We start from the raw sequence: 19,752 nt of genomic DNA, 5'->3' as shown, positions 1-19,752 counted from the left end.
AATAGGAGCTATTCCTCTAGAGCCTATAAGTGGAGATAAAATGGGGGGAGGTACATTGGGAATTACCTGGATGTGTCGCTTCCTAGAGTGACACCATCCTTTGACTATAATATCCGGCATGTTCCTTTGCAGATTTTGCCAGCTTTTTATTGTTGAAATTTTTTCTTCCATGTAAACGGCTGCCCAGATGAAACGAACATTAGTCTTGTAAATGCCCTGTTCTGTGACAGGACGAACATCGAAAAGGCACCCCCTAAAAGTCTAGCCTCTGTTGTAGATTGATGTCCCCCCAATGAAGGTTGATGTGATCAAGAAAACTGCCTCGGTATTCCTTTTCAATTAAGATCCAAGCAACTCTTTTGTATTTTGCACCAAGGCATTTCGGGTCCACATACACGAATTTTCCTATGGTGTTCCCGATATCAGTTAGAGCATCCTTAGTCCATAATTCAATTGGCAGACTAGGTAATTTGACCCAAATAATTTTGTTAATGGGAGTATTGTGCAGAGGGTTATAGCCTATGTACCAATTTTGTAAAGCGAGGAAGCTCTTCCCATGTACCCAAGGAATGGATCTGATGGTCTCGAGATCCTCAATGCTGAGGAAATGGAAGTTGTACTAGTTCTTCATGAGCCTTACAATCATGAGAATATAGCCTAATAACGATTTCCATTTTGTTCCTAACCAATTCCTCATTTCGGGATCCTGCATATCCGGGAAATACCAACAACCTACTAAAGCTCGCTTCTGCAAACTGATAATTCTATCTATAAGGGATGCACTATCAAGCGTGATGGTAGGAGGTGGTTGAATGGTTTTTATGGGACATTTTCTATAATTTCGATGTCGAGACACATGCTCGTCACCATGAGTTGTTTGTGACTGTAAGTTAGGAAAAGGAATATTTAAATCACCAAAATTGGAATGCCAGTCACCCTAGGGGCGTCTTCTAGCATGGAGCATTTCTACTTCAATTGTTGCACGAACCAGAGCCAAGGTGGCAGACACGTCAGATTCAATTTCCATCATGTCCCTTACTTGAAGCGTGACAAGGGAGGGGGCGACAGGGCCAGTCCGAGAAAGGATCAGGAAAATAAATGTCAGTTGTTAGGGAAATAAATGAAATAGATCAGGGTCTATTTAAACATATGTGGGCCAATCATGTTGACGCAGGTTATTGAAAATGGTCCGTCCCTAGTCCACAAGGAAAGAATGCTCGAGAATTTAAATTCCCAAATATCTATTCTGCCACGGGGAAAAGTACCACCATCGTAGTAAAAACCCATAAATAGATGCGAGGGAAGGAATATTTTAATAAAACAGTATCCTGAAAAGGAATGTTTGAGGTCAGATGATTGTCTAGGGATGCGCACTTGTATCTACGATTGTCATAAAATTGTAGGCCAGTGTCAGTGAGGAGAGTTAGGATAATGATGAGATCGAAACAAGTGTATGTTAACTTCGGACAAGCCCACCTCCACCTGCCATGGATGAAGAACATGTCTCCCGTAACAACCTTGCGGTCGCCATAAAAGCCAGAGACCAAACCAAACTAGCGATCGAGCAATGGTTTGTTACAGAGAAATCTAAAGAAAAGAGAGGAGAGGGTTTAGACAGATTTTAATAGAATTTTTCAATACCCCATTCCTTTTTTAGGACTGAAAACTAAAACCTATCCAAGGTCAGGTGAATTGGATAATACTGGTAGCTAGTGCCAAATGAGCAAAGAATAGAACGTAACAGTTCTGATTTGGCCTATTAAAGAACAATGCAACAACAAAATCATCCTTTGCATTCACACCATATTTTCCGTATTTGAAAACCGAAACTTAAACATGGATGGGAGATTATGCAAAAATTTGATAGGCAGCACCAAAAATGGTTGGTAGTGGGGTATTCGAATCCAAGGAGTTTGACAAGGATGGAATTTTTAATCTCAAGATTGTAAGACATGAGTCCTAGACTGTAGTGGAGAAGGACATTAATACTTTCATAAAAGACCTTATGAATTCTGAAGGAATATACCGCGAAGGAAGAAAAAACCAAACAGGGGAGTAGAAACAATGCAGTTTCAATTAAAACAGTTATAAGTCATGTTAAGTATTTACATACCTTAAATCGGTTTGCCACATTCCTACTCATTCATTGTCTTTCCCTCTTAGAACGTTTCCTTTCTGTAACTATGAATTCACCGAGAAATTTTTCACCTACTTTTTCTCCGTGACCTGTGAAATACTTTCTTCCTTCCTCTTTGTTGTGGATAGCCATGGACTATTGTGACTTCCCCTCAGAGAATGCTCCTTGTCGGTCATCTGTGAATTTTCCCCACAAGTTCTCCATGTCATGTTTATATCTTTTCCCTTATTTTCACCGTGGAATCATTTTGGGTAAGAGGATTTCTCTCCTGCATAAAAAAATTGCAACATTTTCTCACTGTCAAGCGAGGATCATGAATGAATTCACCTCGCCGAGGACATTGATAAGCTCAGTGGCAAAGCTCCATCCAAATCACAACTCAAACATTAAAATTATTTCACGTGGCCATGTACTATCCCTTATTATAATGGAATTTTCTCCACAGCTCAAACATCAAAATTATTTCACGTGGCCATGTACTATCCCTTAATATAAAGGAATTTTTGAGAACACGAAATGGTAATTGTGACTTCCCTAATACCTTACTATACAGGGTTATTAGTTATTGAACTGGAATTACATATTAAAAAAATTTAAAAATAAAAAATATTTAGAAGTTTAAAATAGTTTATAATAAATTGAAATATTTATTTTAAAATGGTTAGGATAATAATTATTTGTATAATGAAGAAGAATAATATTCACTAAAATTAATATGGTTTATTAGATCTTCTTCTTAAGAGATTAATTGGAATTTTTTAACAATTTATTTCTATGTTCGAAAAATATTTAGAGAAGTATTTCAAGATCATCAAAGTTTTGTTGTTTTAAAGGGTCAAGAAGGCTAGCAGCGTGACAAATATTTTGAGAATTAGATCGAATGTGTGTGTAAGATGGATGATATAAGAGAAAGTGCTTTTCATCTTCAACTCTCTTAGTGTGCAAATGTGACAAACCTCTATCACAAATGTGTTTTGGTAATTGACCAACACATAGTTTTACCATGACGTTCATAATAATTTTTTCTTATTTTAATAATGGGTTGATGGACTAGTCTTACCTTGCAAACAAGCCAAATCTCCCTAAACTTGGAAACCAAGCCTAGAACAAAACAAAAAAACACATGGAATTCTCTCTACATTTAATTCCATTAAATCATATATGCAAGCAATGGGATGAAAAACTCATACATTTTTTATCGACATTTGTCCTTGCTATTCTTTTTTGTAGCTTTCAAGCTCGTCCTCGATGCTTTGAGCCAAGATCTGCAAATACACCAATGAAAAAATCATTAAAGCACATGATGCATAAATCCAATTCAACATAACCTATACAAGTGATCAAGGAATCTTGTACCAATCATTATAACAATGAATGTGGGAAAGAAAAATGTATTTGTATTAATGAAATATGGAAGAAGATTACAACCAATGCCTCGATGTTGTGAAGCTCCTTCCAACTGTCTTCACTCTAAGCCTTGCCTTAAGAGGTAACATAGTCATAGGTTGGATACTTTGGCATGATACAATGGAAGTATGAGAGCCAAAGTTCTTACAAGAGTAAAAGTCAACCCCTTCTCCATGAGAGTCCATTGAATATATAAACTAAAGAAGGGTAAGAGGAGATAAGAGATGGAGGTTAAGATCCACTTAGGTAGGGGTGAGATCTACTATGGTAGGGATGCGAGCTCATATCCACACCGTACGGAAATATACCTCAATGAGGATTCTATTAGAAGCTTCTCATTCCATTTTAATTTTTACCCATGTTAAACCAATGCAACCATGTAATGTAGGAACTTGCATTGATGACACAATGTGTTAGCTATGCAACTTGCGTCGATGACATAATTTGTTACCTATGAAACTTGCATCGTTGCTGGCTCTAATGGTGAAACTTGCGTCGATGTACAAAAATAGGGGTTTTAAAGATATTTTCATAAAATTCTTATCATCCATAGAGAGGTATTTCTTCCATCTTCTTCAAGGATTTGTTGAAATTGTACTTCGTATGGCAAATGATAAGGGTACAACATCATTCACCATAGATGTTAAAAAGTAATGTGTAGCAGATTTCCCCCTGAAATATGAAGTCAGAAAAAGGATAATGACTAAAGTGCTTTAACATGAAAAGCTTGAAGAAAGGAGTATACTAGATGGAAACCTGTTAATCAACAATCAAAGGATTAAAATACACTAATATCATATGATCATCATTGAGCTAGGCATTCCCATACTCAGAATATAAGTAACTCTAATTGTAAGTATGGAAATGTACAAAGATCTATGTCAACAAACAAAGTCATGGCCACTAGACATACATCATGGATTCATGCTTGGAAAACTTAGTATGAACATAGCCACCGTATATGAATTGTGGATCTATGCAAAAGTCATAAATACTCAAAACTCCACATAACTTGGATATCAAAGAAAAGATCCAGGGTCTTCATCTTTATCTATTTGTAGTATGAATCTATCCATGTGAATAAATGTGTCGAATTCAAACAAAAATAAACCATGTGATTACCGGTCAATGATGAAAATCGCTAATGGATGCAAAAGGAACCACAAATAATGACACTCTAGTGCATTCTACCAAGTGTGAATAAATGATCTTAGGTCAAACACTTGTAGAATCAATCAATCAAAGGCAAATTATGTAAACCTATCATCGAAGGTTGGGAAAATTGCTATTAAGGCATGCAAGTTCTGAGCTACTAAAAGGTTTCTAAATCAACTTCCCAGATAATGTACTGAAGTTGATAGGAAGTGATCTGTCATAAGAGGCCTTGATGTATCCCCCATCAACGACATGAAATATGTATCAATATTTGAAGTAGAATAGAGCAGAGTGACTCAGACTGACTCATGGATGATCGACATGATAGAAGTCTCAAAGTACTATAAAAAAAGTTAATTGAGTTTGAAATTCTCTTGAACATATTGGTGACATGACAACTGTCTTGGTAGCACTGACTCAAAATAGATCAAAGACCAAGGTTCAAGCCTTTTTATATAAAATGATCAATAAGAAAAAAGTGGATCTCCCAACTTGGACAAAAGGAGTGAAAGGGATGTCATGTTTAAGCACGACTTGCTACCATAAAGTATATATAGATTTTTATAAATTCCTTTCCCAAAATTTCCCCAACATTTCTAGAAAGTACCTCTTTATTTTTACACGAGCTTGAGGAGAATAAAATATGCTCGAACTGTAAGTTCATCCTTTGAGTATTTTTAACAAACCCTAAAAAAGAGTGGTTTCGTCTCATCATGATGGATGAGTCTATCAATGTATTCTTTAACGAGGATCCCAAAGATGGTATGGCTCAAGTCCCAACATAATGGACGAGTCCTTTGTTGTTAAAGTTTTACGAGTCCAATGAAGGGGTAACTCGATGTATTTTTCATATTTATAGAGTTTGAAAAAAAAAGAAAAAAAAAACTCCAGTATGTTTTCTTTTCGTAATTTAGTCTCCTGTGGCCAAAAAAGGATAAAACAATACAAACAAGAATTATTCCAGCCATGATTAACTAGGGTATACCTTTTTTTCAATCAGTCTACTCAGTCCATAAAAGGGTTAAACTTATACTAAATAGATTCCCTTTCAAATCCTTTAATGAGTGTGAAAGGAAACAATATCACTTGATAAATTTTAATGTTTAGGGAGTCTGAAAAGAGCTTAAAGGAAACTCTAAAGCGTTCCTTTTTTGTATAGTTTTTACGAACCTAAAAAAGTGGTAAAAGTATAATTGGTAACTTATTCTCATGTATTGATGAGCATGAGAAGGAACAAAGACTAAGCTTGAAATATTTTTCATTTTTACAAAATCTTGAAATAGATAGAAAACTATGCTTGCGATAGATTTTAGTTTTACACAAGCTTGAAACATAGAAAAATTATGCTTGAGATAGGTTTCATTTTTACACAAGCTTGAAACAAAGAAAAAAATATGCTTGAGGATGGTTATCTTTCCCCCAACACTATGTTATAGGCTAATGGCTTGACTCCAACATAAAGAACAGAGACACATGCACCCTACACTTTATCCGAAGGAGATTTATTTCATTTTGTAACAAGATCAACACAGGAAAGGAACTATGCTCATGACACATTGTTTCATTTTTTTAAAGAGCTTGACACAAGAAAGGATCTATTCTCATGGGATTTGTTTAATTTTTTAATGATATTGACATAGGCAAGGAAATATGCTCATGGCATGTTGTTTCATTTTTTAATGAGCTGACATAGAAAAAGAACTATGCTCATGGGATTTGTTCCAATTTTTAACGAGCTTGATGCAGGAAAGGAACTTTGCTCATGGAACCTTGTTCCATTTTTTATTGAGCTTGACACAAGAAAAAAATATGTTCTCATGTGACCTTGATCATGGCTTCCAAGAGGACAAATCTCTAAAAGGAATACATGCCAAGGGACACACCTTGATCATGGCTCCCAAGGGGTCTTCATTAGACGAAAGAATGATGCTTAGGACAATTAAGCTCTAATGTCCCTAGTGAAAATTTCACCATGTCAAATTTTCGATCTAGGTCAAAAGAAGTTGTGCATAAGATGAGAGGCTCATTGGCAGGTGAAGCCATGTGACAATTTTTCACATATTTAACTCGTGGTGGGGGGATGGGATATCGCTTGTATATATGGAACATTTAGGGAGTTTAGATGTTTGGTAGTTAGATCAGGACCAATGAATGAAATTTGGTCAATAGGCACAATGTTTCCATTATGATGGAAAAACATCCACTAATACACATGGGTGAAAAATCCTATGACAGAATTTGACGGTACGAATAAAATCATAAAAAGTTTTGGAAGTTAAATGTTTTTTTTTTAAATCCCGACGGTTGTCAGATATCCAAAGTAATTTCCTTTACCATCAAATATCCGACGTTCATTTGACGACATCGAATATCCGATGAATGCCAAGATATCATTGAATAACGGTGAATTCCGCCATTAATGGCCTTTTTCACTAAATATACTCACGACAATTTTGAAAGGTTGTAGGCCTATTTTGAGGTTACTTTTTTAAGAAAATCATGACTGAAATTTTGATGAAGAAAAATGTCACATAAAATTCCTCGAGGAGGCCAAGGAGATGTGGGATCTGCATCGAGGGCTTCGAAGGATAAAAAATGTTACATCCCTTGTAAAAGATGCAAGGGCTTGAAGATATGGAGACTTCTAATAACAACAACTAAAAACCATTGTAGAGACTATGTACGCACTGAAGGTGGGTATGAATATCATACATTAGCAAGTTATTCGTTAGATGTCTTTGTATTGTATATTGTTTTTGTAAATGTTTATATGTATATTATATTTTATATTACATGTATTTGTATTATAAATTGTATTGTTTTTCTATTGTAAATGTTTATATTCTTTTGAGAGATATTTAAACTATGTTGTCATCTTGATGTGGAGAAATATTATTAGATTATTATGGTTAGGGTCGATTAAGGGGTTAGGTTGAGTTAGGGGTTAATTATTTTATGGGCTTAGGGATAAGGGGTTATGGTTTAAAGGTTTAGGGTCTATTGGCTAAGGGCTTAGGTCTTAGGGGTTCAAGGGCTTAGAGGGTTAATGGGATTTTAGGGAGCATTATTAGTAAGTTTTTAAAGTATGTTATGCACATTTAAAAGATGGACATAGTGAATACAATTTTATAGGAAAGAAGAAAATAATTATATAATATACTGTAATTAATTTTATAAGAGAAAAATATAAAAATATAAATATCATTAAACAATCTATTAGATAAAAATTTGATTAAAAATAAAATTACTATAAAGAAAGATGATTGGATGAAGATCAAGGGAGGCCATTTATTTAGGTAAGATGATAATTAATAAAAAACTATTTTTTATAAAAAAGAATTATATAAAATAAAAGAGAATACTTTATTTATTAAAAAAGTTCAAATTTATAAATCTTTTTATTATATAAATAATATTTTTTTTCTTCTGTAAATTTAATTTTTTGGTTATAAAATTACATTTTTTAATAAAAGTTTACCTTAGAAAATATTTTGTCACATACAAAACTCTAATTTTGTCTCTAAAATCAAATTGAAGTAATGTGTGATAATTAAAAGCATTGTCCATTTTAACTATTTATGGTATGAAAGTAGATTCACATGGATATCCATGGTTCATTGATATCTTGAATGTCAATGGAATCTATAAAATATGTGGATAATTATAAAAATTCTTTTACCATTTTTTATTTAAGGTTGTTTGAATTTGTCTTAAAATAAGATAGTTTAAATATTTGGAAAAATAATAAATATTATAATGTTTAAGTTTTTATGATAATTATTTAATTAATTTTAGTAATAATGTATGGTTTGTTTATAATTCAATGGGTTATCTTTAATATTGGTTAAGTGTTATGAATTGTCCGTAAGAAATTTAGGAATTAAGTCTCTAGGGCGTTTACTTAATATTTTATGTTATAGACCTAACTAAATGTTTGAAGAAAAGAGATTTAAAAGCACATTGATTTTTTGACCACTAAGAAAAAGAGAGAAAACAAGAAGATGTAATGGCTCTTATACTCCTAGAAGATGGTTAGATAATTTTTTCTAAAGTCGACTAGGGTTAAAACTAATTAGCCAAATAAAAGTTTTAGGCAATGTTATAAAAAAAGAGAGTCAAAGTTCTAATTGAACCTACAATATATTAATTTCCTATAGTTGATTCATGTGGACAATAAGGAAAAAGGGTAAACAAGAAGTAGTTATCACCTAGTTCAACCTAGGAAACACTCAATCATAACCTAGAAAACAATTTGGGAAAACTATAAATGATTTGGGTAAAGCATGTAAGCTTTTAAACTAAAATTTGATTACAAAAAGGATGTTACAACCAACATAAAATGAGATTCCTATATTAAAATTACTAAAAAAATTAAATTTACGTTTCATTTTGATTTTCTTCAGTTTAGTGATAATTTATGGCAGGGGATACAAATTTATGTGTGGTGCCTTTTTTCTAAAAATGCAACGACTATGGATTTTATATTTTATAAAATGTTGAAGGACCTAGTCAACTCTAGTTACATCATCCAAAAACTTTTGAAAATAACCTATGTTGCATGAGTTTCGGGGACGTGGGAACGTTGGGAACTTAGGTACATGTATCCGGAACGGCTAAGGTTTCCCCAAAATTTACAGGAAACAACTAATTAGGAGTGGTAATATTATATTAAAAAAAATAGTTATATAATTTATATAATAATCAAAATTAATATTGAATCAAATATTAAAATAAATTTAAACTTTTATTTCATTATATGAATATCAAATTCAAATTTGAAATTTTGAAAATGAAAATGATTCAAAGGACACTTCTGAATTTAAGAATCATAGTGAAAATCAAAGAACTCATTAGATTAAAATTTAATATTCGTATTTCTAGCATGCCCATTGTAGTACATAGAAAAAAAAAGGGCAAATGCCCAAAGTGGCAATGTAATACATGGTCCAAAAATGCTCAATGGCCAAAAAATAACATTAAAGTTGAATATGATCATAAAGTGCAATATTTGGCATCAAAACTATTCATATAGGCTTAAGCCTTGCTAGGCACTCCAATTCCATCATCGCAATCATCAATATCAAGATCACCTGCAATGCTTTCTAAAGGTATGCTAACTAAACCTGCATCTGGTGAAGGATCATCCTCATCATCATCAATCTGAGAAGCATCCTCAACATCAGCATCTCATATTGTGGCAGGGACCTCTAAATACTCAGGTGGCTTCCTTGAGCGAAGTTGAAGACTACTATGCATATAAACCAATTTCTCTACTCTCTTATAGGTATGCCTATTCCTCTTAATAGAGTGAATGAAACTATAAGTGGACCAATTCCCTTCAACTTTCGATGAACTAGAAACATGAGATAGCAAGTGTAAGGCAAGATTTTGAAGCTATTGGTATTTCCACCCATATATTCTCCACCATCCAATGGGATTATTTTATGCAAAATTTTTGATGTCCACCCTTCCATATTTAGAGAATGTGGAAGGGTTTAAGGTACTAAAATCAATAAATTGTTCTCGCATTACATTTTCTTCATTAGGTGTATAGATTTTTCTTATGGCATCAAGAAAGACTTGTTTCACTTCTTCATCATCAATGGGTAGAACTCTCTTTGGTCTCTCCATATACCACTTTGGATTAAGGGCATAAGAAACCATGTGAAGAGAGGTATTGAGTTTGAACCATCCCTTCCCCATTATCTTGTGAATTTCATTGAAGAACTCCAAAGAGGGGTTTATGTCCTGAATGATGTGCCTTATCTTGTCTACGAGGCTATCAATACATTCATATACTTATCCAAGGGTGGGAAATCAGAATCTTCATACCTAACAAACTCCACGATTGGAGTCGTGATAGAAACAACATATTTACAATTAGACCACCAATCATCATTGAGAAGTTTCTCTCTTATCTTCTTTGCCTGCATTGATTTAAATTCAGAAAATGCACTCCACTCTTGAGAAACAAAAATGGATTGTAAGGATGCATGCACCTCAACCATATGTTGAAAAAGAATGAAGTATGTATCATATATTGTTTCTGCATGTTTCAAAAACCTCTTCCTTGAATACATCCTATAGATTGCTAAAGAGACACAGTGGTTGCAAACGTACATTTGTGCATCTCTTGCATCTAAAATGAGTATTGCAATCCAGGATATTTTTCCAATGTCTTTGAGGACATTATTCAAGGCATGTACACAACAAGGAGTTCAAAATATATTCCTATATTGACTTTGAACCACGAAACCAACTGCTTTGCAAATAGGGGTTGCATCTATGATTACATTTACTACATTTGAAGTACCAAACTCATCAATTGCTTCTTTCAATACTTCAAACATGAAGGTAGCATCCTTTAGTTTCCCACTACAATCAATTGATCTTAAGAAATAGGGCCCAACCATAGATGTAACAATAATATTCAACAATGGCCTTTGGTGAATGTCTATCCAACTATTGTAGTGGCTGCAACACCCTCCAAAATTTTGGCTTGCATCCAAATTTCAGATCCTTCCTTGGTTTTTCCTTTGATGGTTGCAAACACTTGAGCTCACCCCATGAGCTCTTGTGAAATATTTTTCATTTTTTTCTTGTTTGACCAGTGACATCTTTCGGCATGTTGATTGCTTTGTCATGCTTGCGATCTTATTCTGGCAAGTTTGAAGGTTTGTCTTTATGTGTTTGGGTTGTCTTCACCATATGAACACCCATCGTACTAACACACAAAGTTGTAAGAATTGTCGTAGAAGTGTCATCACGGTCATCTGAAGTTCTATCACAAGTGTCACACTTGTCGCTCTAAGCTCTAAGATGGTCTCACCTAGGGCATGTTTTGTCTTATTGTCATGGTGATTTATGTTGTCTCATTGTCAAGTATGCTAAGTGTACGATCACAATGTCAAGTCTCCACAAGTTCATTTGCTTTCCACACTTAGCCATTTTCCTAACAATCTATCCATCTGAACAACCCTCTTCCACTAGACCCTGACTGAGATGCACTATGCAGTCTCAGCCCCCAATGACCTTGCTCTGCTACCTAGAATAGTGTAGTGCTTGAGGCTATCCTCTAGGTCAGTTGCACTACGCAATCTCGGAGGTGAGAAGCCTGTCTGCCTCCTAGAATTGCGGACAAACTGCTTCCATGTCCAAACTAAATTGCGCATTTCTCAAGCACAATCATCATGCCTCCTTCTTGCATGCTAGAAGCCTACACTACTGTGAGACTTGGATCTACACTATTCTCCAAAACTACATAGACATGCCCAGCTAGTCCTATGTTTCCTTTCTCTACATTGTTCTAAGAAATTGTGTAGAACTACCTAGATGACCCTTGTTACCTTGCTCTGCACTACCTTTATAAATTGTGCAGACATGTATAGAAGTTCCCCTACTACATGTCCTGCATTGTTCCCAGAAATTGTGCAGTCATGCTCAACAGGTCTCTCTGCAACCCTACTCTGTCTTCCCTCTAGAAACTACACATAACTCCTCAGCATGTCCCTTTGTAACCCCGCACTGTCCTCCCTATGGAAACTATACAAAACCACCTAGTTGTCCCTCTACAACCCCGCTCTGTCTTCCCTCTAGAAACTACATAGAGGTGGTGCCCCTGAGGGTCCCACCTTGCAGCCGACACTAGTGACTTTCACTGCACATTTTTCCTCCGAGTGGTCACTGCGAAGTTTTTGCTGACAATGCATGTTGTCCTCCCAGATTTCCTCATTCTAGCCTGAGCTATGCTCTACGCTGTCTTAGTAATTTGTCCTCCTTCCCTATCACTTGGAACACAAGAACAATGCATCATGCTAGAGTAGGAGGTTTTGGATTTGATGTTTTCCTATCATGAGTGAATTGCAGGAACAGGTACATTGGTAGATCATGGCGAGATGACAAATGGGATGAATAAGGAGCACACATGCTAGAAGACTTGCTTGTAGTTGGATGAACATACCAAGCATATCAAGCAACAAGAGAAAGGAACAAATGCATTGAACCATCAAGTAAGACCAAGACCATTGAAGGCCCCATAGCACTATGCCATGTGGAGGAGAAGATAAAGCACACCAAGAGTACATCCATCACTCAGCAACATAACAATGTGACATGGAAATCATAGTCAGCTAGTACATGTCAACAGTGTCATGTCGAGTTGTGTCATGAGTTGCCTTGGCCACATCACCATTATGGGCCATATCCATTGTAATTGAATGTAATGTAAAATAAAGTGCAATGGACACACACAAGAAGTCTAAGAGTCATGTCAGTTGAAAGGCCATGGGAAGTTGAACAGTCGCGAGGGTAGTCCAAGAGTCTTAAGGGTCAAGCATCACCCTGGCTATATATACCCCTCCCATTGTATGAGCAAGGACTTTTCACCTTGGCTCCTCCCACATAGCCTTGAGAGTCTGTAGTATGTTCTTTGAGGAGTGAGGTGTGGCTCCCATGTCCCACTAATGGGACTAGTGATCTATGGTGTACAGATGTGTTATGGGACTTTTGATTAATTCAAAATCCTATTAAGGCCAACATGTTTTCACATATGTTTTATAGATGTTTGTAATACTACTCTTTAAACATTTGTAATGAATTTTTGCTTAACCTGTACTAAGATAGTTGAACTACTTTTGTTATTTTAGTACTTACATTGTTGAAGATGTGTTTTATTGTTTATCACTGTTGTCTCTTCCATGTGGACTACTTCGCAGGACATTAGACAGACCATTCTTATTTTTTGGTTATAACGATTGTCACCTCCATGTTGACTACTCAACTGGGTGGTGTTCAAGTTTTCCCTTGCACTTTGGTTTTAAAGACTGCTGCATCCACTGTGGATTACTCTGTTGGATGCTGGATAGACCCTTGTTGGTTTGCTTGTGTCTCTCCCTAGGTGGTATTATTACCTCTCATCTAGAGGCTCACTTTACTCTCTCCCTTTACAGTAAGAGAACCCAGACACAACTTACATTACACACTCACTAGGCATACTCACCTCGCTTTTTGAAGATACAAGCATAAACATCCCATGTGCTACACAACAAGACCTGAGGAAAATCTCTAAGATAATGGAAATGAGGCCATCGTACTGGATGGGACTCCTACACCAAACGGTGTGAGGTCTAGTTGGGACTTCATACCAGGGAGATCCCCTGAATGTTGGTGGGTCCAACACCATCAACATTTGTGGCACTAGAAGGAGGGTCGCTAGTGGTTTATGGTTGAATGTCCTACCTACCCCACTTACCTATCATCTGGTCATGGCAGTAACACAAATTACCTCTCCCCTACGTGCAACTATGAAGTTATTTATTCCTCACCTCCCAGACCTGAACAAGAGATTTCATATTATCACATCTGTGTTGTTTGTCCCATAACCCGTCAATTTTCTAAAGATGTTGGATTGATTCTAGGAGTGCACACTCTTCCCTACTCACAAAAGAAAAAAAATATTACTCCCATAGGAGTGGTAGTCTCATATGTGGAAGAAGAAATCCTCGCCACTCTTGAAGAGCTAGCAGAAGATGTTGAAAATGAAGAGGAACCTCTAGTATTTTGAGAGAGAGAAGAGGACAACCTCTTACTCTTGAGCTCAAGTTTCGACGGAGGTGGAGATGAACCAACAGATTCAAAGGCAGAACCGTTAGATTCAAAAGAAGAGGAGGACAAATAAGAGGACAACATGGCTAACCAAAATATGGAATGGATGGCCTGGGGCCCACTGGCACTCCCAGGTGTCTTGCACAAGGTGCCAAGACATGTAGATAAGTTGTTAACAAAGTATGACCTTGACAAGATAGTGAAGGCGGAAGGTCACTTAGACACATTCTACCTACATTTGCAGACACTTGAGGTACATTAAAATGACGTTGCATGTAGACCATTTCCATGTACATTGGCTAGTAGAGTAGTTCTATGGTGCCACAACCTTCGTGTGAACTCCATTCAAAACTATGGGTGTTCAAGAGAATTTTCCTTGAGAAGTATTTTTAAGACAAATCCCCTGCCATGTTGCTAAAAGAGTTGGGTAGTCTCAAGATGGAGAAGAAAGAAAAGGTCAAATATTTCAACTAAAGGTTTAATTGTATCTTGAATAAGTTCACAACATACACCAAACCTCATGACTCCATCACTATTGACTACTACATGTTTGCATTACCAACCAACATTGCGCAGTTCGTCAAGCGAGCTGTGAAACCAACACTATTGGAAAATTGCCAAGAGGCAATTGTCGTGGAGAAATACCTGCGTGCTGTTGGTGTCATTGTAGATGCGAAACCAACTAAGGACTCCAAAGGCATGGGAAGGAGGTCTTAGAATACTATGAGTAAGGCAAAGGAAAAGGAAGCAAGTAAAATCGAGAGCCTTACTTGTCTCATCAAATCCTTGACAACCAAAGTTTCTGAACTCAAACAATGGACGAGAGACACAACTATGAGTAGTAGGCCTCCCAAGTTCGTGCGGAGGAAGAACATGACATCAGGAAGCAGTGGTAGCCACCCAACCAAATCTACACAGAGCTCTAACCTTGTGCACAACTTGGATGTGAACGCAACAGATCATTACTACAAGTTCCATACAGAATGACATTAAGAGAATACTTTCTCATGATGGAACCAAGGAATGAGCACTCTGGCTATAGAGTTAACCGAGCAATTCGAGACCAGTGAGCATGCTCAACCTAAGGATGAAGATTATGAAGAAGATGTTGCATCTGATGAAGTTCCAAGTGTTGGGCATGTAATCAACATGTATCAATGTGCTCGCACTACCCAGTAGACAACCACCGAGAAGGAACCTCCGAGCGACCGTCTGGCCTCGAAGCAAAAAAATAAATACAATTTGAGAAGTTTAAGGGGCCCCACTGTGTTTGATATACTGAAAGAAAAGTTAAGACAACATCTACTCAGATCAGTTGATATGTCGACCAACTCAAAACATAAAACTCAAAGAAAGTCTGGGAAGACAACTACAACAAAAGGTACATCCATGAGCATCAAAGACAAGAGCAACCCACTGGACAAGAAGAACACAAGTCTACCCCGATACATCTCAGTGAGTCTTCCCTCTCTAGACTACAACATTTTTGAAGACATGAAAAAAAACCTGTGCGAACATATCTCTATATGAGTTAACCAAGATCACGGGTCAACGAGATATTCTTTTGCACGCACTCAGGGAAACCTCCACACACAGTGTTTCATCTTCTAGCAGGGGACCAAGTAAGTTTCCTAACTCACTCACATCCATGCTCAACATGCTCCATATGGAGGAAGCAAACTCTCTCTTCCCACCAATTTTGTTGTCATTCAATGTATTCAACTTCAATGTTCACAATTGTTTGGTTGACTATGGTGCATCAGCCAATGTCATGCCACTCTCCATTGCTAAGACGATCAATGCTCAATGGAGTAGTAAAACTACATAGATCATCCAACTTGATAGAACATTTGTGCCAGCCATCGCTGAACTCATGGATGTGATCATTCGGTTATCGTCAGAAGGACGAGTTCACCAGTGCATTAATATTGTGATTATGGACATCTCAGAGGCATATGGCTTACTTCTCAGCAAATATTGGTCTAGAAAGTTGCAAGGATACTTTGTTATGGATTGGTCACACTTATGGCTTCTGCACAAGGGAAGAAACAACTATATCCATGTGTTGTTGGAAAGATATATGAAACACAACGTGACTCCCTTGAATGGTCAAAATGAACCGTTGGATTTCCCAGAATTCATGTTCAATAATTTCTTTCTGGAAACAAAGTTGGGGTGTTATCTTGCACAACCAAACCCCACCCAACCAGACATAAAGTTGGGTCTCCTTCCTTACCCAACTAGCAAAAATGAAAATTGTACAATAGAATGTAACAACAATAGCAGTATAGATAGTAGTACTAGTGTAGCAAGCAACCCTTGTACATTTAATATGTGGACCTTATACTTTGACGGGTCTAAGACACAAGAGGGCTTTGGAGCTAGTTGTGTCTTGACAAACCCATTGCAAAGGAAACATTTAGTCTCTAGTCGCTTGGAGTTTGAGTGCACGAACAACACCATCGAGTATGAAGCACTTGTTTTGGGTTACAGAAAGCCATCAACCTCAATGTTTTTGTGCTAAAATTGGTAGGTGACTTAGATATTTGGGTGTGCCAGGTACGTAACACTATACACTATGTGTCACCCCATATTAAGAGTTATCAAAAAGAGGTATAGTGACTTATCTCTAAATTCCAAGTTTTCAATATTATTTCTGTACCAAGAATGCATAATGCAATTGTAGATGCTCTGGAAAATGAAACTGCTAGGATGACACTGTTGAGGGATAGATTTTATGTTGAAATTTTGTATAAGACATATATCCTTGATAACAACACTAATTTATGTGTTTTTGATGATGACCAATAGATACTACATTTCATCACTAATGCTGATGTCTTCAAAGACACAACGATAGATGAAAAGGAGCATGAGCAGCCTCTGTAGAGTGTAGCTGATGACAAGAAAGGAAACCTCACCCACAAGGGTGTGGTATCACTCAAAAATCTATATGACCTGCAGAACAGCTTTCAAGGGCCCGTGAATTCTAAAACCCATAGTTCCACAATGTTGTACGAACAGATCAACTTGGGAACAAAAAAAGATCCAAAATTTGTGAATCTTGGTACATGTTGCACACCACAAGAGTGACAAGCTTTTGTCTGTTTGTTCAGATAGTATTGTGATGTGTTCACGTGGACATATGATGACTTGAAAACACATGACACATGAATAATCTAGCATGTCATTCCAATCAAGGAATGTACCAAGCCTTTTCAGTAGAAGCTAAGGAAATTGAATCCATCACTTGAGCCCCTCATACAGAAATAATTGACTAAGTTATTGTATGCTCGGATCATCTACAAGGTTCGTCATTCCACGTGGGTTTCAAATTTATTCCCAGTTAGAAAGAAGTTTGAGGAGATATGCCTGTGCATTGATTTCTGAAATATTAACCGTGCCTCGTACAAAGATAACTACCCAATGTCATCTATGGAACACATATTGCAGACAGTATCTAGAGCAGACTTTTTGCTAGACGATTTCTCAAGATACAATTAGGTTCTGGTACTAGAGCCTGATAGAATAAAGACAACATTATGTACCAAATGGGGTACATCCACTTACCATAGAATTCCATTTGGGTTGGAAAACACAAGCGGTACATTTCGGTGCACAATGGACATTGCTTTCTATGGGCTCATCGGACAAAGAGTAGTGGTCTACCTTGATGACGTGATAATCTTCTCTAGACAATGGTCAGACCACCTAGGCCATCTTAAGAAAATATTTGAGCGATGTGGGAAGTACGGGATATCCTTGAATCCCAAGAAGATCATCTTCGTAGTGTCTGAGGATAACCTCCTTGGGTACATCATTGCCAAGAGTGGGATCAAGGTAGATTCAGATAGAGTTCAAACCATCACTTAGATTCATTATCTCGTGAACAAGAAATCTATGCAGTCATTCCTAGGGAAGATCAACTTCCTCAGAAATTTCATCTCTGATTATGTGCATATTGTCAAACGCATTCAAGAGATGACCAAGAAGGACACAATGTACAGTTGGAGAAAAAGGAAAAGGAAGTGTTCACCCAGATTAAGCAAGATATAGTAGAGGTGCCTATATTGTACAACCCAAACTTCAACAAGGATTTCTTGCTATACACATTTGCTTCCAACACTTCACTCACTGTTGTGCTCACTCAGAAAGACGAGCTAAACAATGAACGAACCATCTCTTTCATGAGTGCAAGCTTTGAAGGTCATGAACTAAAATATCCTGCCATGGAAAAGCAAGCATACATAGTATACAAGGTGGTTAAACACTTCAAAACCTACCTCTTGAAAAATCATTGCATTGTCTTTGTGCCGCACCCAACTGTCAAATCACTACTTGTTCAGCAAGAGCTGGGTGTAAGAAGGGTGAACTAGATGAAAGGAATGTAAGGATATGATCTTGACATCAAGCCAGTTCACACCATGAAGTGTCATAGTCTTTACAGACTAGCAGTAGAAGCAGTACATGCGTAAGAGGAAGTAGAAGATCTTGTCGATTGGGAGCAAGAAATTGAAATGTATATTGTTGAGCGAGCCCACCCACTTTGTACGGAAGCTTTTGGAACACAAATTTGCGCTAGTACCTTGAGCATGGCACCATGCCCTCTCACTTCTCTATGTGGCAAAAGAGGGCACTCTAACTAAAATATTTATCTTACCAGTTGGTGCATGGGGTGCTTTACAGAAAACATCACAATGACATTTTTCTCAAGTGCTTGGAGGCACAAGATTTAGAAAGGGTGTTACATGATCTCAATGATAGACCATTCAGGGGTCACTTCACGGTCAACACAACAATGCACAAGGTCATGCGGGCTAGTTTCTACTGGCCTAAATTATTCAAAGATGGACATGTCTATGCCCACTAGTGTCTAGTCTGTCAAAGATGTGTAGATAGAAAACGAAGGTCAACAACCTCATTACAGCCTATTGCAGTAGAAAAACCATTCCAATAGTGAGGCTTGGACATCATTGGAGAGATTTTCCCACATTCATCAAAGCAGCATCGCTACATCTTAACTACTACATATTACTTTACGCGGTGGACATAAGCGGTTCCACTGAAACAAGTGAATGGCCAGGATGTCATCAATTTCCTATAGAACATCATCTTAAGGTTTGGCATTCTTGTATCACTTGTTTTTTACAATGAAACATACTTTTATTTGTTAAAGATTTATGACTTTGGATTGAAAAATGGTATTGAGTTAAAGCATTATGCTAAATACTACCTGCAGGGAAATGGTCTTTCCAAGTCTACAAATAAATATCTTATCTGCTTCATAAAAAATACCATTTACTCTTAACAATGAAACTGGCACTCCACTCTAGTGAATGCTCTATGGGCTGACAGAGTCACTCATAAAACCTCTCTGAATACCCTCCCACTTCCTGGTATATGGAAAAAAGTCCATCCTCCTGCAAAATATCTACTTACCTACTCTTCAG

The sequence above is a fragment of the Pinus tabuliformis genome, chromosome 8, assembly GCF_031772625.1.
Source record: "Pinus tabuliformis cultivar Carrire ecotype Pingquan chromosome 8, CPIR1, whole genome shotgun sequence".
Lineage (NCBI taxonomy): Eukaryota > Viridiplantae > Streptophyta > Pinopsida > Pinales > Pinaceae > Pinus > Pinus tabuliformis.
The sequence above is the reverse complement of the archived record's forward strand: the minus strand, read 5'-3'. Positions refer to the sequence as shown.